This window comes from Neofelis nebulosa, chromosome 8, assembly GCF_028018385.1.
Source record: "Neofelis nebulosa isolate mNeoNeb1 chromosome 8, mNeoNeb1.pri, whole genome shotgun sequence".
Taxonomy (NCBI): domain Eukaryota; kingdom Metazoa; phylum Chordata; class Mammalia; order Carnivora; family Felidae; genus Neofelis; species Neofelis nebulosa.
Window position 1 is genome coordinate 29,048,384 of NC_080789.1, and position 26,425 is coordinate 29,074,808.

The following is a 26,425-nucleotide window of genomic DNA, read 5'->3' on the forward strand; positions in this document are numbered from 1 at the left end:
CATAATAAACGTGTTCACAGTCAGAATACATCTTTGATTGCTTTTTTCTGGGGAAGGGAAAACGGTTGCAAAAAAAAGTTAAAATCTCAAGAAGAAAGAAAAAAAAATCCTAGCGCTATTGCTTTTCTGGGTTTGCAAATGTGTGTAGCTCAGGCACCCGGATGATTCATCCCCTGAAAGCCTAAGCGCTCCATTTGTTTTGTAGATTTCACTACCCCCTTTGTTCTGTTTCAAACCTTTCAGAGGGCTGAAATGCATTATTACCTTGTTAAATCTCAACCAAAATCATTTCTACAGCCTGAAGCTGTTTTGACGTGGGTTGAGCATCTCACACACAAAAGAATTGCTTTTGTTCCCAGAAACTCTCATTGGCTGAGTGGCCTTTGCTCTGAGCCAATCAGAAACCAGTTGTTAGGCTTGGCTGGCTATTTTTAGCTTCACTCGAAAAAAATCCTTGGTCTTGGAGGGGGTGAGCTGGAGAAAGAAAGTATCGTATAGTAAAAGCAAACAGCCAAATGCATTTTGGATGTCACGGCGTGTTTGGCATTTTTCCTTTAACTACTCATACACTGTTACATTAGCATGTGTTTTTTGTAAACAACAGAAATAGAACTTTATCTCCCAGTTCTGAAGTATCCATTTAGCAAACAGGCAGGAAGTCTAAGAGTCAATATTACCTTTTTATCCAAGAGCAATGTACTCTAGCGTTTAGTTTTTTTCACAAACACGCAGAAATGCCTGTTACCCTATAGAGATTCCTAAGGGGTTTTTTTTTTCCCAAAAGAATTTTTAAATAAATTTTTATCTTGAATTAATAGAAATTTTCAGTGACTTCCTCATTGTGAATTATAGTCATAAAATCATCCTTCCCCCTTGCCCTTTAAAGATGTATGTAATTGTACAAACGAGTATGTACATGGTGCATAGCAATTAAAATCATAAATATTCAATGTGTTTTATGCGTGGAGATAAAGCATTCTTTTGAGTATGGTCTTTCATTTAGGCCATTACTCAGTAGGCACCAGAAGCATTTTTCCCAAATGCTCTTGAGGTGACAAAGCATTACAACACACAATTCATTAATTATCTAATATTATCAGAAAATGAAAGGGGCCGAATGGGAAAAGTTGGGACTGAACCTTGATTTTTCCCTAAGTCATCTATCTAATTGGGTAAAAAGGTAGGGCCAAGCAGGATCAAAATTTTACAACAAATCAATTTTATTAGCAGGAAGGAAGATCTCTTCCTGAAAGGAAAAAAAAATCCAAATTTTTGTCTAATTCTTAAAACATATTTCAGGTGGTAGATTTCCCCCCATATTTATTGCTTCATCTTGAGACTGTGACTTCATTTGCCGTTGTGATTTGTTTGGTTGTTTTAAGAAAAATTCCCTTTTACTCCTAGTCGCAAGCCATCGAATTGCCCTTTAGACATTGCACGTAGGGAATCTGGATCACAGGCAGTTTGAGAAAGCTGAGAGGCTTCAGGAAGGAGAACAGATTCAAGCCCTAAGCCGGGGATTACACAAGTGGTTTGCTGTGATCTTCCGTGAGCAAGCATGGCCGAGGATATGGTGGGCACAGTCCAAGGACTTCACGAAAAATTCTACCAGAGTGAAGGGAGCACACTGAAGTTTGGGGAGGAGACCTTCCTTGTTTTCAGCAATGCAGAATATAGTGTTCAGGGAAAATGTCCCCTGGGTTTCTGAAGATGAATTTGAATGGCTGAAATAAGGCACTTTGGGTAGAGTTATCTTTTTCATTCCAACATCAATTTGGTGCACACTGGGACAGGTTTTAAGAAAACAGCTACACAATAGCTCCCAGGAGCTTAGCTAGGTTTTTGTAGACAACCAGCTGCTAACAATTTTGTTTAATATGCAGTCTTAGTAAATTAAAGGAATCTGACAAATCAAGACCCAGCACGATTCTTATTTGTTTGCTATGGCATAGCATGTTGAACCCCAGCAGAAATTAATCCATTGCAATTTTTCTCTTCAAGACCGGCATTTTGTTTTCATGCTTCCCTGTGCCAGGTGTATTTGCTCCTGACTTGGTCATCTGAGCAATTCCTTAGTTTAATACTTTCCTGCCTAAAAAAATAGATGCGTCATAATAATACAAATTTTAGAGTCATGTTTATTTCCAGTTCTCTTTCTCTGTACTTAAACTCCTTGAAGAGGAAAGGGAAGGGAAGGGAAGGGAAGGGAAGGGAAGGGAAGGGAAGGGAAGGGAAGGGAAGGGAAGGGAAGGGAAGGGGGAAGGGAAGGAGGAAGGGAAGGGAAGGAGGAAGGGAAGGGAAGGGAAGGGAAGGGAAGGGAAGGGAAGGGAAGGGAAGGAGGAAGGGAAGGGAAGGGAAGGGAAGGGAAGGGAAGGGAAGGGAAGGGAAGGGAAGGGAAGGAGGAAGGGAAGGGAAGGAGGAAGGGAAGGGAAGGAGGAAGGGAAGGGAAGGGAAGGGAAGGGAAGGGAAGGGGGAAGGGAAGGGAAGGAGGAAGGGAAGGGAAGGGAAGGGAAGGGAAGGAGGAAGGGAAGGGAAGGGAAGGGAGTTTTCTCCTTTTGTGTCTTAACCTATCTACATAGCATTTGCTTAGTCTTAAACCTGCCTGGCGTACATTTTGTTTTCTGTGGAGATAGAGACCCTTGTCCGTTGGACACAGGGAGACAAATGGAGGAGAAACATTCAGAACTGCACTTAGCTACATCTCCATTGGAGTGATGTGCAGAAAAGGGAAAGGTGCTTGCTGGGTGCACCGAGATACCTAACTAACTAACTGACTCACTTTTTCTTTCTTTCTTTCTTTCTTTCTTTCTTTCTTTCTTTCTTTCTTTCTTTCTTTCTTTCTTCTCTTTCTTTCTCTTTCTTTCTTCTTTCTTTCTTTCTTTCTTTCTTTCTTTCTTTCTTTCTTTCTCTTTCTTCCTTTCTTTCTCTTTCTTCCTTTCTTGCATTCTTTTGTTCTTTCGTTCTTTTGTTCATTCTTTCTTCCTCTTTCTTTCTTCCTCTTTCTTTCTTTCTCTTTCTTTCTGTCGGTCTTTCCCTTCCTCCCTCCCTCTCTCCTTCTCTTTCTTTCTTTCTTCCTCTTTCTTTCTTTCTTTCTTTCTTTCTTTCTTTCTTTCTTCTTCTTTCTTTCTTTCTTTCTCTCTTTCAAGGTTTTATTCAAGGTTTTAAATTCCAATTAGTTAACATAAAATGTAACAGTAGTTTCAGGAGCAGAATTTAGCGATTCATCACTTACATACAACAACACCCAGTGAGCATCACTTATATTTCACTTTCCTCTACCTACACAGGATCCTGTTGCCTGCAATAGTATTGTAAAAAGTAAGTGTACATGCTTACTAATTGATAGATAATTATTCCAGTGTTGTGAAATAGTTGAAATAACTGGATTTTGCCATTCACACCTGCCAATGCATAGAGCCAATAAGCCAAACGAAATCCTAACAGGCCAAACTATAGCTCTCCTGTGATGAAGCAGCCGTTTTTTTTTAGAGCACCAGAACCACCTGTGTTCCTGGCAAAGCTGCGAAGTAAGCCAAGTGTATCCTAAGTGCCTCTGGTATCTCCTGCCTTTTCCTCCCCTCTTGCAGGCAGTGCTCTCCAGCTTTCTTTCAAGTCTCCCTTTTGTTTAGCCTCACCTTGGACTAAGCCCACCCTCCCTCCCCCAAAATAGTCCCCCTCATCTTCCAGATTCGGGGTAGAAGTGACTATTTTTTCTCTCTCTGGATTTAAATTGAAAACATGACAGCTTTTGCTGGCATGATTCATAATTAGGTGTGTGTGTGTGTGTGTGTGTGTGTGTGTGTGTTACTGTGCCATTGAGCACAAGTGTGTGGGAGTTGCCTTAACATGGCACAGAACACATTCCTTGTATTCCTGCATCGTCATCACTTCAGTCCCATTAATTTATGGTTCCACAGAAAATCTCACGTGTGAATCGCATGAGCTTTGCTGAGCTCATTGTGCAGAAAGTCAGTCTGTATTTTTCTCTAGGCTTCACATTTTCACTTTAAGAGGCTTAATATTTGCCCGTCATGGGCCCCTTGGCCTTTTAAAAATCTTGAGTGACTTATAATTGGGCAGTTTGTGAAATATTCATATGAAAACCTTAAAACACGAGAAGAAAATTAGAATCATAGGCATAATTTAGAGGATTAGTAGTGTGCAAAACAAAGTACCTTTCTACAAAATTTTGATGATCTTGTAGAAAATTAAAATCATTCATGACCCGAGGACATCCAAAGTTGGGATAAGGGAAAGTTTGGGGGAGATGATTTAAGTTGAAGTGTAACTTTGTGCCTGGGGCAGCTGATATTTGCAAATCTTAGCATACAGGATGTGGTGAAGCCTACTCACTGGAAGCAGTGAGAACAATTTGAAAACAAACCATCTACACTAAACTTTTAGGGCCAGTTGAGAGGCCAACTTCGGCTCAGGTCATGATCTCACAGTCCATGAGTTCAAGCCCCATGTCGGGGTCTGTGCTGACAGCTCAGAGCCTGGAGCCTGCTTTGGATTCTGTGTCTCCCTCTCTGTCCCTCCCCTGCTCACAGTCTCTTTCTGTCTCAACATAAATAAACATTAAAAAATTAAAAAAATAAATTAAGCTTTTAGCAAGAATGAGTTAAATGCTGTGGGGAAATGAAGATTTCATTGTGACAAGCAATTCAGACACATTAAAATTCTAAAACTATGCAATAAAGAAAAAGGAAAACATGGTTAATTAGAAAGACAAGCAAAATACAAAGATTGAAAACAAAAATAGAACATGCATTTGGAATTCGTAGTGATTTAATTCTGGCTCTTATCAAAATATAGTTTGTATGTTGTTCATATTTACTTGAAATATATTTCCCAAATGAGAAAAATAATTGTGTTTACATTACATGGTAAGTGTACATTCAATTATGTTTTGAAAAGTAAATAGTAAAGAGTGTAATAATGGACCTCAGAATAATAGAATGAAATGCCAATATGCCCTGGGTTTTTAATAAAACAGAGCTTATTTTTATTGCTTTGTTACTAAGAAAAAAAATATCTGAAGAACATATGTAAAGAAGCTGAGGAAAAACTTCCGTGAGTCCAAAAAAAAAAAAAAAAAAGCAAATAATTGAATGACGTATAAGTAGAGCAAATTATTTTAGCAAGTCAAGAGAATCTGGAAATACCAGGTAAGCATTCTTTTTCATTGGCATTCATATCATTAATCATAGGAAGACCATCATGTAGTTGGATGTGAACAATTCAGAAGGGGGTGTGGCTGGGTGCTGGTCAGGTAAAGCCATGAATTTGTTTTAAAGATTATTTATTTTGAGAGATAGAGAGAGAGAGAGAGAACATGTGAGTGGGGAAGGGGCAGAGAGAGAGAGGGAGAGAGAGAGTCCCAAAAGCAGAGAAAGCAAAAGCACAAAGGGGAACCATTGCCAGTGGCCATCATAGCTGGGTGCCAAAGATCTGTTGTTTACAATGGCCGCTTCCAATGGTAGCTCTTTCCTTTTTCACGCATTTTGAATGCGTCTGTAGTTTTCTAGGTAAGGATGATTTGTTGGTTACTACTGACAGAACTACAAAAGAATGCTTTTAAATACCCATTTCAAACACAAGACCATTAGAAAAATGCTATGAAAATCACTTAGCCCATTTTTTTTTTTTTTTTTTTTTTTTTGGCTGGAACACCTCTTCTGTCCTTCCATGGAGTTGTTACTAGAACAACTGTAGTTTGTCTTGACACATAATGACTTAGGTTTGTTTTGGAAAGGCCTTTTGTTAATAAGTTTGTTTTCCATTTGGGTGTGAGTACTAATGTCTGGGGCCAAGTCTTGCTTTGTTCCTTCATTTGCTTACTGAAATGTCAGTGCTATGCTTCCTTTGATTAAAATCATAAAATATATGATTAAATATTTTATAGGACCCATCACACTAGGACCAGTGCCTGTAGGGTCAAAGTGCATTCTTCTGATGAGCACATGTGTTGTTCAGCAAATTACCCCTGTAAAGAGGCGTATGCACAGGCTCTCGAAGGCCTCACAGCTGTGGGGCCCAGATGTTGCCTGACACGTACCGCTGGGGTCAGCGTGGGAGAAGGAATCATGATGCTTTGTGGACAGCTCTATATTAAACTCTACATCAGTAGCAAAACACAATCCAAAGCGATGATGGATGAGCTGGCTTGAAAGCTGTTGAGTATCGCTTTGTCGCCATTGAAAAGCATTACTCTTCACACAGTGACAGCCCCATTAACCTTTGGGACTGAGTCTCCTTCACTGAAATCATCCCAGACTTTCTGCAAACTTTGCTTTGAACGTAGTCAGTGGTATCCGAAAACAATGAGACAGCTTGAGAAACTGGACATTGAAGCATTCTCTGACAGAAAATATACGAGGTGTGGGCATTCCACGTGCTAAAGGCCGAGAAAGGCAAGATGCTCATGTTGATCTCCAGCCTTTCATCCTATGTTAGATTTTGTAGAACACACTTGGAACTAAAGAACTTGGGAGAGAAATCAAATACCCCAAATCAATCCATTTTAGAGCACCCCTCCTAGTATTCGATCTGTCTTCATGCAACACCGCTTCCCAGAAGTATCAGGACTCTTACGTTCAAAATTGGACTGCAGTTCATGAGATCTGCTGACAATGTGCGCTGTACTCACAGCCCAAGGCTAATGCAGCGCATCCAACTTGCAGAGCAAGAGAAAGGCCGCTCAAAGAGTTATTACCAACACTTAGGAGGAATTTCTCGTTGGTTATTTGTAGGAGACAGACAAAGCTAGGCTCACCAGAGTACTGACAAAGTTCCTGATAAGGTTAAATTAGCTGACTGAGGCAGTAAGAAAGATCCTGAGTTTCAAAGACCATGCAAGGAAGCCATCATCCAGGCTTTCTCCAGTTAGGAAGGATATGTTATTCCCCAACAAGAGAGGTAGATATGAAGATGCTTTTATTTTTTTTTAAGTTTATTTATTTATTTTGAGAGAGAGAGACAGAGAAGGGGAAGAGAGAGAGAGAGAGAAAGAGAATCCCAATCAGTTTTGACACCATCAGTGGAAGGTCCGAAGAGGGGCTCGAACCCATGAATCGTGAGACCATGAGCTGAAACCAAGAGTCGACGTTTAACCCACTGAGCCACCCAGGTGCCCCTGAAGATGGCTTTAAACAGATCCCTGCTGTGCATGCGTTGCTTCATGTTAATTTAGGTACTCAGACCAAAAAGGGGGATTTGGAGAACTCTCAAAGTGGATATTGCTTCCAAACTAATTCTGACTTCCCTTAGGTCATGGCAGTATTCATTTGTTCATTAAACATTGATACCATGTCAAGATGAAAAGACATAACTACTATCCTTGAGAATGATTTATCGCTGGGATATAGATTGATGTGTAGACATTTACAAATAAGCTATCCAGTGCTATAAGGAACATACGTTTGCAATGCGATAGGAGCCCTGAAAAGGAGTACTGGTGTCAGAGAAAACGTTGTGAGGCTTTTGCCTGGGGAATGAGTAGGTATTTAATAAGGGGATGGTTTAGTTGAGTGGTGATGGAGAGGACAATCCAGGCAGAGGGAACTGCATGTGCAAAGGTATAGAGAAAATAATCAGGTATGGCTGGTGGCGGGGGTGGGGAGAAGGCATAAAATGACAACAGGTATTAAGGTGGAACCAGATCATAAAAAGCTTCATATGTGATCCTATTGACAGAGTGATTATATATAATCTTTTTTTTAAAGTTTGTTTATTTAGTTTTGAGAGACAGAGAGAGAGATTGAGTGGGGGAGGGGCAGAGAGAGAGAGAGAGAGAGAGAGAGAGAGAGAGAGAATCCCAGACAGGCTCCATACTGTCAACACAGAGCCCGATGCAGGACTCGAACTCACGAACCATTAAGATCATGACCTGAGCTGAAGTCAGATGCTTAACTGACTGAGGCATCCAGGTACCCTGCGATTATATGTAATCTAAACCAGAACACTTTTGAAAGAAAAAGAGAGATGTTATTAATAATTACTCTGCTGAATGCGTAAGCCAAGAATGCCCTTGAAGAGCTGAGACCAATCAGTACCCTAGCTACAGACAAAGGGGTGCGCTGAAGAATGTCAAAGAGGAAAGTGCTGATACATGATGTCTATATTAGACTGATACTAGTGTGATACCAATGTGAAGGCTGGATTAGATTTCTAGACACTGAAAACTGGCATGTAGAAAGAATGTTTTGCCAGCGACATGAATCTGAGAGCTCACCTCTTCCTGGGTGGCTAAAGATAAAATTGGGTCATGAGACTTTTTTCACCCCATTCGATGTTCAAGAAGTGATGTTGCCTCGCGCTTTTGAGTCTATAGAAACATAAAGTGCTGGTGAGCTGGCTAGTCCGCAAAATGGGGCCTCTTTACCTGATTGTCTTGCTGTTTTATAAAAGTCAAAGAAAAATATTGGAAAGAGCGTTGTGGAGCTGGCGAATCACTACTACTCCTTCTTTCTTAGTGGCCCCAGAGCACTAATATTTATGTAGCTGCTGCAGCTGAATCAGTGCCGTGCGGCCCACTGGCTCCCTGCACGGTGCTCCCTGCCATAATGGGTGGATGGGACCATGAAATGGAGGTTGGGAGGGAGGCTTGGGGGCTGCAGGGCACATTAAAACTTCAGTAAAATTACTCTTGTAAAGCAACTGAGCCAGAAGGGAGTGCAGCTGTGTCTGCTTCCTTGTACAATGTCTTCCGAGTCAGTCTAAGCCAGTACCTTCAGGTTTTATTTCTTCCGTCTTCTAGACTCTGATTTGTGATTTGAAGTTTTGCCAGTGGAGGAGTCCTGGGTCTTGGAGGCTCCTCTGTTTTGTATTTACTTTCTGGCTTCCTTCTGTGTTCATTAATGACCAGTTTTCCTAATGCTTCACTTTCACATCTTATTTTACATTTTCCTTTTCCAGCTATACATTTTACAACATTTCCCCGAGGCAAGATAACGCTAGTCAAATTTTCAATAAAACAGTTTTGTGTATGTATCAACCAGTATAAACAACATTATGGCTCTAGGCACTTAGCCTTTATGAAAGAGTGCTGATTCTCTTATTTGTATATTTCTTAAATATCCTTGGTACAAAATCTTACTGTAAAAAGTATTCTTTTGATGTAAAGAATCCCCGTGTTCATTCATCTGTATATTAAACAATTATTTGTTGAGTATCCATCATGCTTCTGGCTCTGTCCAAAATCCTGGGCACACAGTGATTGGGAAGACAAAATCCTTACACTTAAAGAGAGTGCAATTTCTTGGTGGTAGAATGGGGGGGGGGGCATGGAAGGAAACAGGCTATTTATCTGTAGCAGTCGTTCTGAAAGGGTGGTCTCAGTACCACCAGGGACCTTGTTAAAAATGCAAATCATTGAACTCATCCCAAATCTATTCAACCAGAAACTCTGAGTTGGAGCCCAGTAGTGTTTGTTTTAACAAGCCCGATGTTTGACTCTGATGCACACTGAAGTTTGAGAACCTCTGAGCTACAATATGATGAGATATACGTGTTGGGTGGTAGATGAGGATGTGTGGGCTAACTCAGTCTTGTGGCATAAGAAAAAACTTCTCAAGGAAGTTATTTCTAAGTGGAGAGCTGAAGGATTGGTAGGAATTAGCCAGGCAAAGGGGAGGTGGGAGTGGACAGAAATTCACCCCGAGGGCGGGAGGTACTGAGTCAGTCTAGAGGTGCAAAACAGCAGAGCTTGTTCAGAATTCAGGAGGAGTTCAGGGAGGCTGGCAGTGCAAATGGTGAAAGCTGGGGAATTGCTCACATCTCTCATCAAAGGGCAGGCAAAGTCCCACCATCGCATCTGCTGACAATAGTATAGTGAAAACCACAGCGGCTGTCAGAAGCGACAGGTAGGTTTGTCACACCAGGAAGTTCTAGTAAGTCAGATTAAAGCCAGAGGGGTAAAAAATACAATTGGGAGCATGCAGCTAGGGAGCTTCTGTGGTCCAACTATGCAGACTATGCAGGGAGCAGGAAGACTAACCCAGAAAACATGTGTCAGCTCAAATCATGACTCCTCAAGACAATGGAGTCTTTTTGTCTGTTGGGGTTACCTTAACAAAATACCACAAGCTGGGTGGCTTGAACAACACAAATTAATCTTCTCATAGTTCTAGAGGCCAGAAGTCCAAGAGCAAGGTGTCAGTAGGGTGTTTTGTTCTGTTTCTTTTGGTTTGGGTTTTTGTTCTTGTTCTTTTAGAGGCTTCTCTCCTTGGTTTGCAGATGGTCACCTTCTCGATGTGTCTTTACATGGCGTTTCCTCTGTGCGTGCGTATCCTGGTGTCCCTTTGTGAATGCCAATTTCCGCTTCTTATAGGGACACCCATTGATATTGGATTAAGGCTCATTTTTGGAGGACCTAGTTCAACCTATAACAGATGGCAATAACAAGCAAGACTCCAAGTTCAGAAGAAATAGAATTAAGACGTGAACCCAGAAGGGTAGTAACGTGTCAAGAGAATTCAGGAGCTTTGCACCCAGAGGTAGGGGTCCAGTTAAGAAGATAACCTGGTTTGTCACAACAGCATACCAAGCCTTTACCTAGGGTTTCTCAAAGCTCCCTAGGCTGAAAAGGGATTGGTTTCATATTTGGGGCATCGTGAACTCACAGGTGTGAGAAAATAAAAGGTGATACTATGACAAAATAAGTGCACAGAGGGATACAAACTAGTTGCCATAGAAAGAAACTATATAGTGAAATGTCACCCAATTTGGAAATCGGAAAAGCTGAATTTGAATGTGAGATTTGTTGCTTGTCTCTTGGTGAAGAAAGTCAAGTAACTATTCAGTCTTAATTTTCTCTTTATAATAAGGGAATCCTACTAATACCCACTTCGCAGGAATAAGTTTTACATATGTAAGCTGCTGTCATTAACGTCATACGTAACTTTTTTATTGAGAGTTTTCTATAACAGATATTATTGTAAGGCCTTTAAGTGTAAGGTCTTATTTAATTGTAGTCTGTATTTGCAGTCATTCAAAGGTATCTGAAATAAATGTTGAAAATAATCCACATAAACAAATATGTTTATCAAAAACCACCTTTCTAAGAAACGGTTTTTCAGTATTACTTAGTTGGGGGCTTTCCAAGTTCAATGTAAGTGATCAGATTTACCCACGGGAACCTATAAGTGAAATGTTCTATATGGAGAGAAAACCAAACTCTGTGCACATAGAATTGTCATATTTCAAATAATTCAGTGACATGGAGATTAGATGTCTTGGAGATTAGAAAAAATGATGGTAGGCCAGAGATGACGAAGGGGTTATAACCACTTCATAGAATTATTCGATCTTCTCTGACTAACCCACCTGTATAGTGAGGACGGGTATTGTCAGGATGTCAGAGCTAGAAGCCCGGCCAGAAAGGCTGTTCCGCAAAGCTCATCTAGTTTTCTCTGCTTGCTGAGCAATATACCCGTGGTCTGTGATTTCTCAGGTGGGCATATTAACAGGAACAGAAAGAGCGAGTCAGCCATGGATGTCATGTGTCAATGAAACCCAAAAAGCAGTCTGTTCTATCAGACTCCTCCATTTGTTTTACAAAAACTTCAAGGGCACTTTGACATCGATTATTCAAAATATGAGAGATTCAATAATAATTTCAGTATAGGACTAAAACATGATGTGAAGGGAAACTTATTCCGGTTGGTTCTTAGCACACAGAGGGGCTTGCTACTGCATGTGGGCAAGGGCCAAGGACAACTTTACAGAACAGAAGACATCTGGGCTGGGTTATGATGCTGAACAGGAAGCATCTGTGTGAATACATAAGAAGCGAGATTTTAAAAAGAAGATTCTGATGTTCAAATCATGGAGGTTTGAAATCACTGAGGAAGAACTAAGTCTTTGTGCAGATTCATCACCTCCAAATCATTTTACATTTTACTCTGTAACTTTATGTATGCCTTCCATCTTCCTTGCCTCTCCTCCCCTGTGTGGGAAGAGCTAATGAGAGGCAGTACACATCAACAACACAATGGAAGAAGGGAGGAAATTGAGGCCAGGGATTCAGCACCCTGACTTTCTCACTGCCGGTTGCTGCAGACTGGCTGTGTCCCCGTACGAAAGGCCACAACTCTGAGTAACCCCAATCTCTAGATGCTGGTAACGGTTCTCTCCCCTCTTTCTTCAGAACCTTGATTTTGGGTTTCCTTTCCGCTATCCACATTTGAGCGAGTAGATATTCCCTTTGTACCAACTTCCCTCAATGACCTGACTTGGTGTATTTACATAACCACACAACTGAGGAAAAAGCAAAAGTGCATTCTGCCTGGAGACACCTGTGCAGTTACAAAGCCAGGTTGAATTGATTTGATTTTTTTCCCCTCTGTTCTTTCATTTCTCTGTACCCACTGAAATGAGTGGCTATTTAATGTTACCAAGAATGTACACAATGATTCACAAGTTGCCATTTGAAGGATTGGGAACCATGAGTAGTGGAAATTATTTCATGTCAAATTTTTCTATTACTATACAATAGATTTCATATTTGTAGGTCTTTAAAAGTCCTCAGAGATTATCTAATATTAGATATTAGATAGTCCAGTGTGCCTACAATGAGCTCATGGACAAAATCATCCAGAGAGCTCTCTAAAAATATAGAAATATATTTATTTATCTCACCAAGATCTCCTGCATCAGAATCTCTGGGGGCAGCATCTAGACTTTTATTTTATTTTATTTTATTTTATTTTATTTTATTTTATTCTTATTCATTTATTTATTTATTTACTTATATTACTCTGAGGTTTTCTGCACTATGATTCTTACCTAAGAGGTGGGAAAACTAAGGACTACTAAGGTTTTATAACTTGTGCAAGCTCAGATAACAAAACAGGCATAATCAGAATGAGATCTACTGCCCTTGACTCTCAGTTATTGAGAATGAGGGAAATCAGAAGTGGGGAAAATCAACAGAAACTCTATAGAGAGAGTAATGCCCTAATTTGGAAAAGTATAACACTGAGCCCAAATTAAGGAATACAAGACTGTGTTTCCCAATTCACCAAACGTCCTCCTGTACCTCACACAGCTTTTTAGACTTCTATCATTTTGGTATTGACCTTTCAGTAGAGCTGTTTCTTACAATGAATATGGTAACCAGCAATCACCCGAGCCTATTTACATACTAGGATTGCAATTCCACAGGAAAGACTCAGTGTTCTGATAAGTGATGGAAACAGTCATTTCATAAATCAGAAGATAACCTCGAGCCATTGCTTTGAAGTCTCACTGATATTTTCCAACTCATTTCCTAAGGAGAGAAAACCTGCCAAAACCCTCCATGAAGATAAACAGTATTTGGCTGGTAGAATTCCGGAGTCTGGAGACCATGAATTGATCAAGTATTTTCTACAAGAACATAATACAAAATTGTTCAGTTTATAAAAGAATCTCTTCTACTACAATTCTTTCCAACGATAAGGAATTAATTTATTCTGTCTTCACTGGTGAAGTAAGAATAGAATCAAAAAAGAGAAGTAACCTGCCTATTTCAGTGTAGATGAACTTCTTTGACTCCTGGAATCTCACAGCAGATATTTGCTGACGTTCTCAACAATCTAAAACCAGAGAAGGGAGATTTCCCAATAGCAAAATATGATTTCAGGTTAACCCATTTATCTTATCCTCTGCTATTTTTCTCTTCATCTGTTTAGGTTATTTGAGCGTGGTTGAGAATGTTGAAGAGGCATCCCTGGTATGTTCCAGAACAAGTAGGGAAGTACGACCACTCTACCATTGGTGAGTGTCCTAAGATCTGCAGTGTCCTTCATTAGTTTTGATTAACCTCACCCAACCATTTGGGGCTAAAGTTATTCGCCCCCACACTCTTTTCTGAGTCTTGAGTTGCAGATTTCTCAGGTACGATGTTCAGGTTCACAAGTAACTTCAAAACTTATCTATACAGGTGACTGTAAAAGAAATGCGGATGATACACCTTATAAGAACACTAGTTACAGGTGCAAGATGCTTTGATTTAAAAAAAAATAGACAAATATTATATGGTATTTTAGGTCAATATTTAGCAGCTAACCCTTCTGCATTCTTAGTTATAGGTGTATCTATTTATTTATTTGTTTGTTTTAATGTGTATTTATTTATTTTGAGAGAGAGAGTGAGCACAAGCGGGGGAGGAGCACAGAGAAAGGGAGAGATGCTGCATGCACACAGCCTGACACTGGGCTCAATCTCATGAACTGTGAGATCATGACCTGAGCAGAAATCAAGAGTCAGATGCTTGGGGTGCCTGGTGGCTCAGCTGGTTAAGGCCTGACTGCAGCTCAGGTCATGATATCTTGGTTTATGAGCTTGAGCCCTGCATTGGGCAATGTACTGATAGCTCGGAGCCTGGAACCTGCTTCTAATTCTGTGTCTCCCTCTCTTTCTATCCCTTCCCAGCTTGTGCTCTCTCTCTCTCTCTCTCTCAAAAAAAAAAAAAAAAAAAGAGTAGAGTAGGACGCTAAACCGACTGAGCCACCCAGGGTCGTATAGTTATAGCTTATATTCATATTTAAAACAGCTTATATATGGTATTAAAAACACCATAGAAACTGGAAATCATTTAATTTAGTGCCTAAGACCTTAATTTCTCTTATTTAATTCTCTCATTCTTTATAGTTCTGAATTCCCATGCCTGTTTGGAATAATCTCAGATTTTCTTAAAGACTTTGATATTCTAAGAAATACCAATTTTAGTCTTATAATAAAAGGATATTTAAGTTCTGAAATCTCATACAGTATACCAGCAGAGGTTAACAAAGTGTTCAAGCCATCAATGCTCTAAAAAACAGAAAACCTATATACATTAGGATGACAGGTGTCTCTGTCTCTTTTATTTGGGAGTTTTGACCAAAAATTGCCTTACTGGCCACTTGGAGTCACCAGTGCTCTCTCCAAACCTGGGAAACATGTGGCTAAAAGTTTGGGGGTTGAGGGGGAGGGGATAAAGAAAGTGTTTTTCCTTAAGTCATAATAACATTGAGAAAGTTAATAGTTTCTGCTGTACGAAACTACAGAAACTTTAGTTTCTACACAGCAACTTAATAGTTTCTGCCTATTTTATATGGCAAGTTGCCAATCTATGCCATTATTGATCTGTGACAAGTATAACAGGAATGCTTTCAACATTTTAAGATCCCATTCATAGTCTTTTACCATTTGTCTATTTTCAGATGACAAAACATTTTAAAGTTGCTTTAGAACTCTAAGTTTTAAATGGTTTCCTTTTGTGTGATACCCGAATCCTAATCGTCATTCTATGAATTTGTTTCAAAAGTAACAGTAATCATTAATAAAATATCCGTCACTAGTAATCTGCTTTCTCCAATGTCTTAGGTTGGGTTTCCTGGGAGCAGAACTGGAGAAAGGAGATCAGCAGAGATACTTAGTTGGGCAAGAGCCTCGCAGAGAAGGAAATGAGGGAAGGGCAGGAGGAGGAGCTAAGCAAGGATGAGGTCTCCCCTGGAGACACTTCAGCCTGACCCTACAGGGGAGCTCTGGAGCATTAATTACACCCCACAGTAGAGACACGAGCACCACCATTTTTATCCGTGGTCAGTCTGTCATTGGCTATGGGATGTAGAAGGATGGAGTGGGGAGGACAGAACCTCTCAGGCTAAGTAGTATTGGCTTAAAGGGAGAAATTCTTTGGAGAAGGGGGTAGTTGTGAGCAACCATCATCTCAGAAACTGGGGTATGCTGCCACAGCCAGCAAAATGGATCAGGGTGTGGCTGCATCACCACCATCTACCTAAATGAACGGAACTCTTAATTTAGTGGCTTCTGGGCTCATCAAAAGTAACTACCGTATCAGTTCAACAGAGTATCTATGACAGCTGTTTTTCTTCTCCTTAACTTTTTATTAATCAAATGAAAAGAAGAGCCCACCTTTGCATAACAGATGGAGCTAGATTAGATTCCTCCTCCTCGGTGTGGTGCCAAAATAATCTGCAACTTGCCTTTTCTGGGCCTCGTTTTTTTTCAGTATGTAAGTAAAATTGTAGCAGTTTTCAAAGGTGCAAGCATTCGCAATCTAGTCTTCTTGAATGTGAAGAGATATTAACATTTGGGGAATTATTGGTTACATAAATGGTTCTGAGATTAGCCTCCATTGCATTCGCACGGCAGAAGTTCAAAGCTACTGGAGCAGGAACAGCTGGCCCAGATGAAGCATGTCCACCATGCAAGACTCATTCTTGGCCCTTTACATTTGAGGTCACTTTTAACCCTCTCAACATATCTGCCAAGTAGAGATTGTGCTCCCCTGTTCCTCTAAGAAGGAAACAAGGCTCGGTAATTTTGAGTGACTTGCCTGAAATTGTTCAGCTGATAGAAGAGCCAAGAGGTGAACACAAGGCTAAAATATTCCCACTAGAATCAGGTGTCTTGCTCTGTCTTAGTATTCAGATCAGTAAACTCCCTTCCTAATTTGGATAAGCTGCTTACAATGAGAACATTTTTCAGTAAATTCTTCTTGGTAACAGTATAGCTTGTCATGTGCTTTATTCATTCATATTTTTTTATTTTTTTTTAATGTTTATTTATTTTTGAGAGAGAAAGAGAGAGCATGTGCGAGTGGGGGAGGGGCAGAGACAGAGGGAGACACAGAACCCAAAGCAGGCTCTGGATCCAAACTGTCAGCACAGAGCCCAACATGGGGCTCGAACTCACAAACTGTGAGATCATGACCTGAGCTGAAGTCAGACGCTTAACCGACTGAGCCACCCAAGCGCCCCGTCAAGTAGTTTAGCTTATGGTCACAGAGAAAGTGCCAGAAGAGTATGATGGGAAAAGTTACTTCAGATGTTCAAAACGTATTTCTGGGTAATCATTATAGCTCACTGGCCCAATCTAAAATTTCAATTCCTCTCATGTTGTCTTTTTGTAAGACTGTGTAACAGGGCCCTGAAAAATCATACCTTCAGCTACTTAACGAAGAGAAGGAAGTTGTTTTTATAACTCTTCATCGAATTCTTTCCTTTAGTTTGTTTTACATGGCATTCCCCAGTTCATTGATGATCTCTTTACCTTTTTTTTCAGTTCTCAGTGTCAGGGGCTAAAAACGGGGCCTCATTTTTCTCAGTGCATGTGCCCAGCATGATTAAAAGAAAGACTTACTTCATGGGTGCAGTAGCCCCAAGAGAATATGTTTTAAATGCAGACATTGTAGGGGCGCCTGCGGGGCTCAGTCAGTTAAGCATCTGACTCTTGATTTTGACTCGGGTCGTGATCTCATGGTCTTGAGATTGAGCCCTGCATCCGGCCCAGTGTGGAGCCTGCTTAGGATTCTCTCCCTCTCCTTCTGCCCCTCCCCCACATATACTACCAGTCAATCAATCAATCAATCAATGCAAACATTGTTTTTTGCTGTCATTTGCTTTATGACTCGTTAAGAATAACCAGGTCTGTTATTTATCCATATTTCATTACCATGTTTTTCTTGCTGCTTTTTTCTGCTTTATATACATTTTTTAAATTGCTGTATTTTACTTTTCGTGTGTTCCCATGCCTCTTTAATTACTCTTGCCAAGGTTCTGCTGAGGGCATTGCGTTGTCTCTTTCTACGCTCTGTGGGAGGTATCTGGCCCCAACTGCTGATGCACACTTAACTGACATTTCCTTAGAAGGTGGGATATATAATACCTCTTCCCCCCCATCTTTGGGTCCTAGTAATCCATTGCAGGGCAACAAGGAACATCACTGAAAATTTTGTCGTAAATACATCACCCTGTTTGAGTACCCCCAAATCCGTTTTTTTCATTTGGGGAAAATGAAGCTCAGCAAATGTAAGCAGTTGATGTAAATGCACACAGACAATGGTGGTAGATTTGGGATACAAGTTCAGGCCTGGCTGGTTCTAGGCAACACAGCCAGAGGCATCAGGATTCCTGAGGCTGAGTCTTGGGAAACTTTTCTATGGATTGTAGTATAATCTCTTAGATGAGACACAGGAGCATAAAATATGCAAAGACATCCAGGGCTGCCCAGATATTTGGGGGGATAGAGCTAAGAGATCAAATGGGGGCCCCTGGCCCATGCCCTGCCCCCTTTCCTTTCCACCCCTGGCTCTGTCCCATACCATGAGGACTGTCCTGCCCTCTCTTGGATGTGGGAATGCTCTCAGAAGGATGAATCTGGGGAAGGGACCTATGCAAGTCCCAGAAGCCATCTCAGGGCCATTTTGACAGGGCAATTCAGGGTCCCGAGGACTCAGAGAAAGGTCCAGAAAGATGGGGAACCTGGGTAATAGATTTTTATGTACCATTTACCTTGGCCCCGTATATTCCTCCCTTACAGAGAGGAAGGCAGTTGGCGGAGGGCAGTGCAGGCCAGGCCATGGGCCCCAGTGCCAGGGACCAAGGACAGTACTGAACGTGGCTCTGGAGGACACCTGACTTCACAAAGTAGCACCGCTCGTGTCATTAGCACGCCATCAAAGGCGCAGTGTGTTAAACCTGAGCTGAGGCCAGTTTGCTATTACGAAGCACACCTCACTATATGAAACGTCCTTTCTCTGTTTGCTAATGCAAATATGTGGTGAGAGAAGGAAGGACACATACACGGACTGGCACGCTAAAGTGAGCCACTCATTGGTCTAAGAGAAAAAACAACAAAAGAAAAAGTGTCTAGGGCATTCTTTTCAGTTGCTAGTTATTAAATGTCTTTAACTAAATATTTACTCAGCTACTCACTTTGTGCCAGATACTGTAGTTACATAGGAAATAATAATAACAAAGACGATTTTAATAGCAATGTCAAGGAGATAACCTGCTACATACTAGGCACCAGGCAGTTTCGGGTGCTAAGGTTGTGCTTTCTTTTTAAATTTTTTAATGTTTATTTTTTGAGAAAGGAAGAGAAAGAGAGAGTGAGTGGGGGAAGGGGACAGAGGATCTGAAGCAGAGAGCAGCGAGCCCGACGTGGGGCTCAAACTCACAAACCGTGAAATCATGACCTGAGCCGAAGTCAGATGCTCAACCAACATGAGCCACGCAGGCACCCCCACTAAAGCTGTGTTTTCAACCAAACAGACCTGACTCCTGCCCTTATGGAAACTCTAGGTATGCGACAGGCATTTAAAAATGACTTACATGTGAAAATAATTACAGTTATGGTAAATGGTACTGAGAAAATCCGGGGGCTCTTTGCGGTTTATGTTGTGGGCTGAATTGTGTCCCTCCAAAGTTCATATTAAACTACCTTAGAATGTGACTTTATGGATATAAGGTGTTTAAAAAGGGAATGAAGTTAAAATAAGGTCATGAGGGTGGGTCCTAATTCAATAGACTGGTATTCTCATCAGGAGAGGAAATTTGGACACAGACTTGCACAGAGAAAAGACAATGTGAAGACACAGGGAGAAGAGGACCATCCGCACATCAAGGAGAGACGTCTCAGAAGACACAGCCCCCTCTGACACCTTGCTGTTGAACTTGTAGCCTCCAGAACTGTCAGAAAATAAGTCTGTTGTTTAGGCCACCTGATCTCTGGTAGTTTGTTTTGGCTGCCTTAGCAAAGTAATACAGCATGTAACATGGACTCTGTATCTAGTGAGGGATGGCTAAGAGAAAACATTTTTGAGGATGGTTTCTAAATGCCCCAGGAAGAAATCAATTGTTACCCAGATGTCCAGGGGATTAAAGGGAGTGGAGAAGGGTAGGTAGAATTCCTGGGAGAAGGTGTGGATGGGCAAAGCTCACGAAACAGAAGAAATGATCTGAATCATGGGCGAACCAAGAAAAGACTTAAGGAGGTGGAACAATGAGGAAGAGGGGGGACAGTGTTTAAACAATTATTTGGGCTGGTGCAAGTGGAAGGTGTTGTGCTATGGCAGAAAGTTCCCGTTCCCAGCTCAGCCTTTTGCCAGCTCTAGGAGCCTGAACTTCCTCGTTTATGTGTGTGCATGCCTTATAAAATATGATAACCAGAGTAAAGGCTTTGTTCTTTGTTCTCTGAGAAGAAAAGAAAGAAGGAAGGAAGGAAGGAAGGAAGGAAGGAAAGAAAGAAAGAAAGAAAGAAAGAAAGAAAGAAAGAAAGAAAGAAAGAAAGAAAGAAAGAAAAAGAAAGAAAGAAAGAAGAAAGAAAGAAAGAAAGAAAGAAAGAAAGAAAGAAAGAAAGAAAGAAAGAAAGAAGAAAAAGGGAGAGAGGGAGGGAGGGAAGGAAGGAAGTGAGGGAGGGAAGGAAGGAAGGGAGGAAGGAAAGAAGAAAGAGAGAAGAGAGAAAAAGGCAGAGAGAAGAAGAGAGGGATTAGAAGGAGAGAGGGAAAAGAGGAAGGGATGGGGGAGAAAATATGAATTTATTTGAGAGATACGGCTGTACAGTTGGGCACTTTTGAATTACTGACTGAGCATGCAACTTTGCGTGTAAATAGCCATGGTGCCTTATCATTACTTTTACAAGAAAATATTACATCAGAACCAGAAGCTAGACCTCGTTTTTTGCCATGTGTATTTATCGACACCTAGCGGCAGGATTCTGCATTGTTCTGGCATACTCTTGAAAAATACGTTGTTCACACAATAGAGATTTCAAGTCGTGCTAAAAACCGATGTTTTCACTTATTTGTTCTGCAACTACTTACTGAACCCATCTGAATGTATCCAACGCTGTTTTTGTGTGGGAACTCAACTAAATAGAGTTCTACATTCTTCTTTAACATATATGATATACAAATTCAACCATGTCAATAGCCACCGTTTATTGAAGACTTACGAAGCACTGGGCTAGGCAGTTTTTGAACATCATCTCTTTTGAACTTGGCAATCAAGTTCGGAGTTGTTATCCTTTTCCTCAAATGAGGAAACTGAGGCTTAGAAAGTTAAGCCAATTCACTCAAACTCACACAACAGTTAGTTGAAGAACTGTAGTTAGATCCTAATCTACGGGTTGTAGAGTTCGTGTTCATTCCACTCTACCACACGGCATCTTAAACAATTCCTTCATAACTTTACTTATTTATATATATGAAATTCTTTAGTTTATATGTATTTGTACTTGCATTTATATATTTATGTAGGTGTGTATGTGTATTTGTCACCTACTATACGCATGCCGGGGACAGTATTAGATAAGAGTGCCTATATTCATTCACAAAATATTTACTGAGTACCTAATACATGCCATGCGTTATGTTGAGTACTGACGGTACAATTATTGGCAAAAAAGATATGGTCCCTGTCTCCAGTGTTCTTAGGGCCTTGTATGGTAGAGGGACAATTACAATCTGGGATGTACTTCCTCAGGAATGACAAGTCAAGGGGCACCTGCGTGGCTCAATTGGTTGAGCGTCTGACTTCAGCTCAGGTCATGATCTCACGGTTCGTGAGTTGGAGGCCCACATCGGGCTCGTTGCTGTCAGTCTGTCAGTACAGAGCCTCCTCGGATCCTCTGTCCCCCTCTTTCTCTGCCCCTCCCGGGCTTATGCTCTCCCTTTCTCTCCAAAAGTAAAGAAAACATTAAAAAAAAAAAACTTTTTAAAAAAGGAATGACAATTCAAGTGTACATATACATAAGTATCTTAACTGTTCTTAAGATCTCAAAATGGGTTTCTCTAAGGATGTACTACTTCAGCTGAGTCCTGAAGGACAAATATAACTTAGACATATGTGTTTTTAGAGGACACGATGGAAGGGGCAAGCAGGCAGACGAGAGGAGTGTTTCAGACAGTGGAGACAGCATGTGCAAATGCCCTAAGGTAGAAGAGAGAAACCCACAGTCAGGGAAGAGAGAAAAGAGGGAGCATGCATTCAAATGTGACTGGGGAAACAGAGAAGTAGACAGATAAGAGGAAAGGCACTCGGCACACTTGCCTATCGTGCAGTGATGCGATGTATTTTCAGCAACGTCAGGGCACAGGAACTCTCCGTGTGCATCTAGCTACTGCAAAGGGATGCCCCAATGCTGGGGCAAAGGAAAGTTAACATAGACCCAGGGCAAATTCTGTGTGTGGTTCTTACTGGGGCTGAGGCTGGGCAGTTGGCCATATACTGATGCAATTCCCCTACAACATCTGGGAGTGCAAGCAGTGTCTTTCATGGGTGGCTCTATTCCGTGGCACTTTCCATTCTTATCTACGTGATCTCCTCATATCCACTTCCATAAACAGGCCCCCAACATCATCACCCCTTTGATCTTTGCCCTCCTTTTTTTACGTTTATTTATTTACAGAGAGAGAGAGAGAGAGAGAGGGAGAGAGAGAGCGCACAAGTGCATACGCAGGAGAGAGGCAGAGAGAGAGAATCCCCAGCAGCTCCAGCACAGAGCCCAATGAGGGACTCGAACCCATGAACTGTGAGATCGTGACCTGAGCTGAAATCAAGAGTCAGATGCTTAATCAGCTGAGCCACCCTACCCTCTTTGTCTTTCTTCCTCTTCTACTATGTGGGAGGATATTTTTTTCTAACCAAGTACTCCCCCAACGCTAGAAGAAAGAAAAGCCAGATGCCTTTTCTTAAGCCACAAAGACACCATTTTTTCCCCTCCACTTTCTGCCTGGTCAGACTGCCCTCCAGGTGCACTGGGCACGACTCCACATGGATGAGAGAGAGGGACATGAAAGCGAATTACTAGTAAAGAGAAAAATAAAGGTCATGAGGTATCTCAAAATATTATCCCGCCACGTGTCCTGGAAAAACTGCTCCCCTGCAAAATGCTATGAAGTTCTCTAGATGTCCAGCTTTCCTATAAAGTGGAAAAGGGTCTTCAGTTTCTTTCTCTAGGACAATAGCATCCCCTTTCAAAGCAACATTAAGATTGTATGAGTGGTGTTTTCCACAGGTTCTCCAAGAGTCAGGTGAATGAACCTAAATGCTATCTTTGTGGATGGGTATGTATTTCCCCAGGCCCATTCCTATGGCGGAGAACCTTCTCCCAATGTTGGTTTCCCTCTTAGTTACCTCTGCCTTGTCTGGCAAATCAGAGGCTCTACAGTGGGGTTTGAGATCTGGCCCACAGACAGGCACATGGCACCTCTGTCCAGATCACACCATTATCACCCCACTTGACTCAGTTTACCAATTACTTGGTGCATTAGAGCCAGACTCCTGTGTCCTCTGCAGAAAGCTGTTAATATCCTTGTTCACCTCTCTCGATGAGAATGGTCTTCCTTCTAAATCTTCCTCTACATGACAGTCCACTCCCACCCTAGTGAAGTGGCTCAGCTTGGTCAAATCTGTTTTCCTCCTGTGCTGTGACTCCCCCCATTACATTTTAGATAAGGGTGGGATTCCTGCCAGTAGCTCTTTCCCTCTCACCCAGTAGTCTTCAGCATAGAACAACCCTCTGTCCTCTTCTTGCAGGACCTGACACTTCACCCTGACATCATAGCATTGTGTGTTGTGGTCTGCATTGCACTAAGCTATGTCAGAACTTGGAAAGTTCAGGGGCATCTGGGTTGCGCAGTCGGTTAAATGTCCGACCCTTGATTTTGGCTCGGGTCAGGGGTGTGGAGCCTCCTTAAGATTCTCTTTCTCCCTCTCTCTATCTGCCCGTCCCCGTCAATTTTTTTTTTTTAGAAAGTTCAGTTTCTGTAGCATATTCTTAAAGCAAACTGAAAACTGAAAAAGATGCCCACGAATTATTTCTCTATCACCTACCATAAAGCAGAGATCAGGAGCAAACCAGGATCTTCCTGGATGGTAAAGAGAAGAAAATATAGTGGCATCATTTCTGGTGTCATTATGGGAGTATACTAGGAGAGCCAGGTACCAAGGGGGACAGGTCCACACGTCTAGTAGAAGTTGATTTTCACAAGTGACTTATTCCATCATTGTGACTTTCTAACTCTCTGGTTCCAAAGATTAGAGATGTGTGCCCAAGTTAACTCCAGGGTTTGCTGCAATGAATAGATGTCAGGCCAGGTAAAGACTGATTGTCCTGTCTATTTTTCCTTCTTTCCATAATGGAGTACACATGGGATGCCTGGACATCTAGTAGCTATTTTGGAACAGGAGGTGATGTTGAGGATAAAAGTCTCATGCAGGTGATGGTAAGGAGAAAGATGGGGAAAGGCCCCATAAGGATAATTTAGCAGAGAGGACTTTACATCTCCGGATTTATTTCACATGAGGAAGCATTAAATTTCTTTCTTGGTAGACAGCTATTATTTCTGGTCTCTGTTTCAAGCCACCAATACAATTCTCAACTTATACACCGTGAGGGTGGAAAGTGATCTAATGCTGTGTAGTCGGTATTTACCTACGTGGGTATGGGTGGGAGGTCCCTCGAACTTTTGCTGACAGAACTACGTAGAACCACTTTTCACTCTCAGAAATATATACCACCCCTTTGGAATCTTACCTTCTAGATTTCCTGACCTCTCTCAACCCCAGGAATCATTGCACTTTCCTTTTTTAAAATTTTTTTAATATTTATTTATTTTTGAGAGAGAAAGAGACAGACAGGCAGAACGTGAGCAGGGGAAGGGCAGAGAGAGAGAGGGAGACACAGAATCTGGAGCAGGCTCCAGACTCTGAGCTGTCAGCACAGAGCTCGATGTGGGGCTGGAACTCACAAACCATGAGATCATGATCTGAGTTGAAGTTGGAGGCTTAACCGACTGAGCCACCCAGGAGCCCCTGTACTTTCCTGAATATGGTGTTTGCAAGAAAGTGTCTGAATTTCTGCATTACGTACTAGAATTATAGGCTGTTACTTTGTCTATCATTGCCATTTGGAATCTAATTAAGCATTGGAATGTATGCATGTGAACTGTTGTCATGCAATAATTCAAAAGGTAGCCCACAGAATTTTCTGTGATTGAAAGTTTTTAGGCCAGAAATATTAACCTGAGGAAAGGATAATATGTCTGATACTCAGAAAAATCCCAGCTACCGAAAGCTATTGCTATGTCCCTGTTCCTCCTGTGGACTTGAAAGTTAGCATCTGAAGACCATCGTAGGATTAATACAGGGACTGCAGGGAAGGCGGCAGAGAAGTAGAAATGAGCTCCAGCTGGGCTTACCCTTCTTTCCTCTTTTAGACTGAATGCCCCACCTTTACTCTGGTAATTGAGAAGTCAATGAGATCTCCTACAGGAGCCACAAAATCCAAAGAAAGTTGTTTCATTCCCTCTGATTTATGGGCCCACGCACATTGGTGATCAGTGAGATTTTTGCAGATACAGTGATTTCTCCTGGTTGGGACAGAGCGTGCCCAGTGTTTTCCACGATTGCAGAATTGGCGATAATTCAATTTCAAGTCTTCAGTTCCAAGTCAGCTGGCACCTCGAAGTGTTGTTACTCGTGTCCTTTCAGAATTCTGTTGGGAATAATTATGTCACTTAAGAGACTAACACTCCGAAGTAATTCATATCCCCTAATAATCTTTTCTGTTAATTAATGAGCACTGACAGCGGTCAAAGAAATAATTAGAAGCATCCTTTTAGGACTGAGAGAATCCCACAAGGCATATGTAAACAGCTTGCCTTTGTTTTGCCCTCTTTGGCCATCCATATTTGGTTAATACCCACTTCTCAAAATTAGCCTTGATAACCACTTGTTCTCAAAGACACTGTCCAGGGTCACCTGGCCTAAGAGTCAAGTGTACTAGTCTAGGTCAATGAAATTCTTCAGCGTAAGAAGTTCTCAATATATCTGTATTTTGTCATCTTCCTTATGAACCACCGTGATGATAGATGCCTGTGAGCTATGGCTGTGGGAGCTAGTCAAACTATTCCCTCAGTCAAAGGAAATTTCTTTCTTCTTTGTTGGACTAAAAATCTGAAGTTTTTCTATCTCCTTGACATGCAGACGCATAGGAAAACAGTCTGGAAGAATGTAATTTTAGGCTTTCACTGTACATGGAAATGTCTTTTTGACAGAGTTATCCTTACTACTATATTTTGAAGGACTGACAAACACTTCGTATCCTGAGATAGCCCAGAAGGGAACAATTTGGAATGAACAATATGTGGATAGATGGTCTTCGATCAATGTGTCTAAAAAGCAATTCTCTGAATGTCAGAGGTTGGTGAAGAAGACTAGAAGGGATTTGAAAAGGGAAAAGTATGACTTCTAGGCCATTAAAATTGTTTTTTTTCAAATACTTTCTATGATGAAAGAGGAAAAAAAAACTTCAACAGTTGTTAACACATCGAACTGAAAGACAAATATGTAATATAGAAATCTACAGAATGATTGGTCTAGATGAGCTTTCATGAAACCATTCAATTCTCATCATTTTCCATCGACTCTTTGGGTTATATGCTATTCCACAATTTAAAATGATCTTAGCTTTTATAACTACAAACAAAATATCAAATTTTGGTATAAGTTATGAAATTTTGGATCCAAACCAGATTATTTTGTCATGTATTTGGAACGACAGCCATGAGTTCTGAAAACATGTACCAGAACTGGAATATTTTTATAACTATAGGATGATTCTGTTCTCTTGTGAGGTTGTATTTTTT

General features: G+C 41.2%; 1 long non-coding RNA gene across 2 annotated transcripts in view; it reads left to right on the plus strand.

Moving 5' to 3' along the window:
* Positions 1-5,060: 5,060 nt before the first annotated feature.
* The window catches only part of LOC131519107 (uncharacterized), an 85,779-nt gene continuing 64,414 nt past the window's right edge, over positions 5,061-26,425 (plus strand). The window contains exons 1-2 of one of the 2 annotated variants that reach the window (XR_009265467.1): positions 5,061-5,168; positions 13,674-13,758. This is a non-coding gene — a long non-coding RNA (uncharacterized LOC131519107). Of the gene's footprint in view, positions 5,169-10,334; positions 10,497-13,673; positions 13,759-26,425 lie in introns of those variants that run through there. The other variant, XR_009265468.1, reaches the window with a different exon arrangement.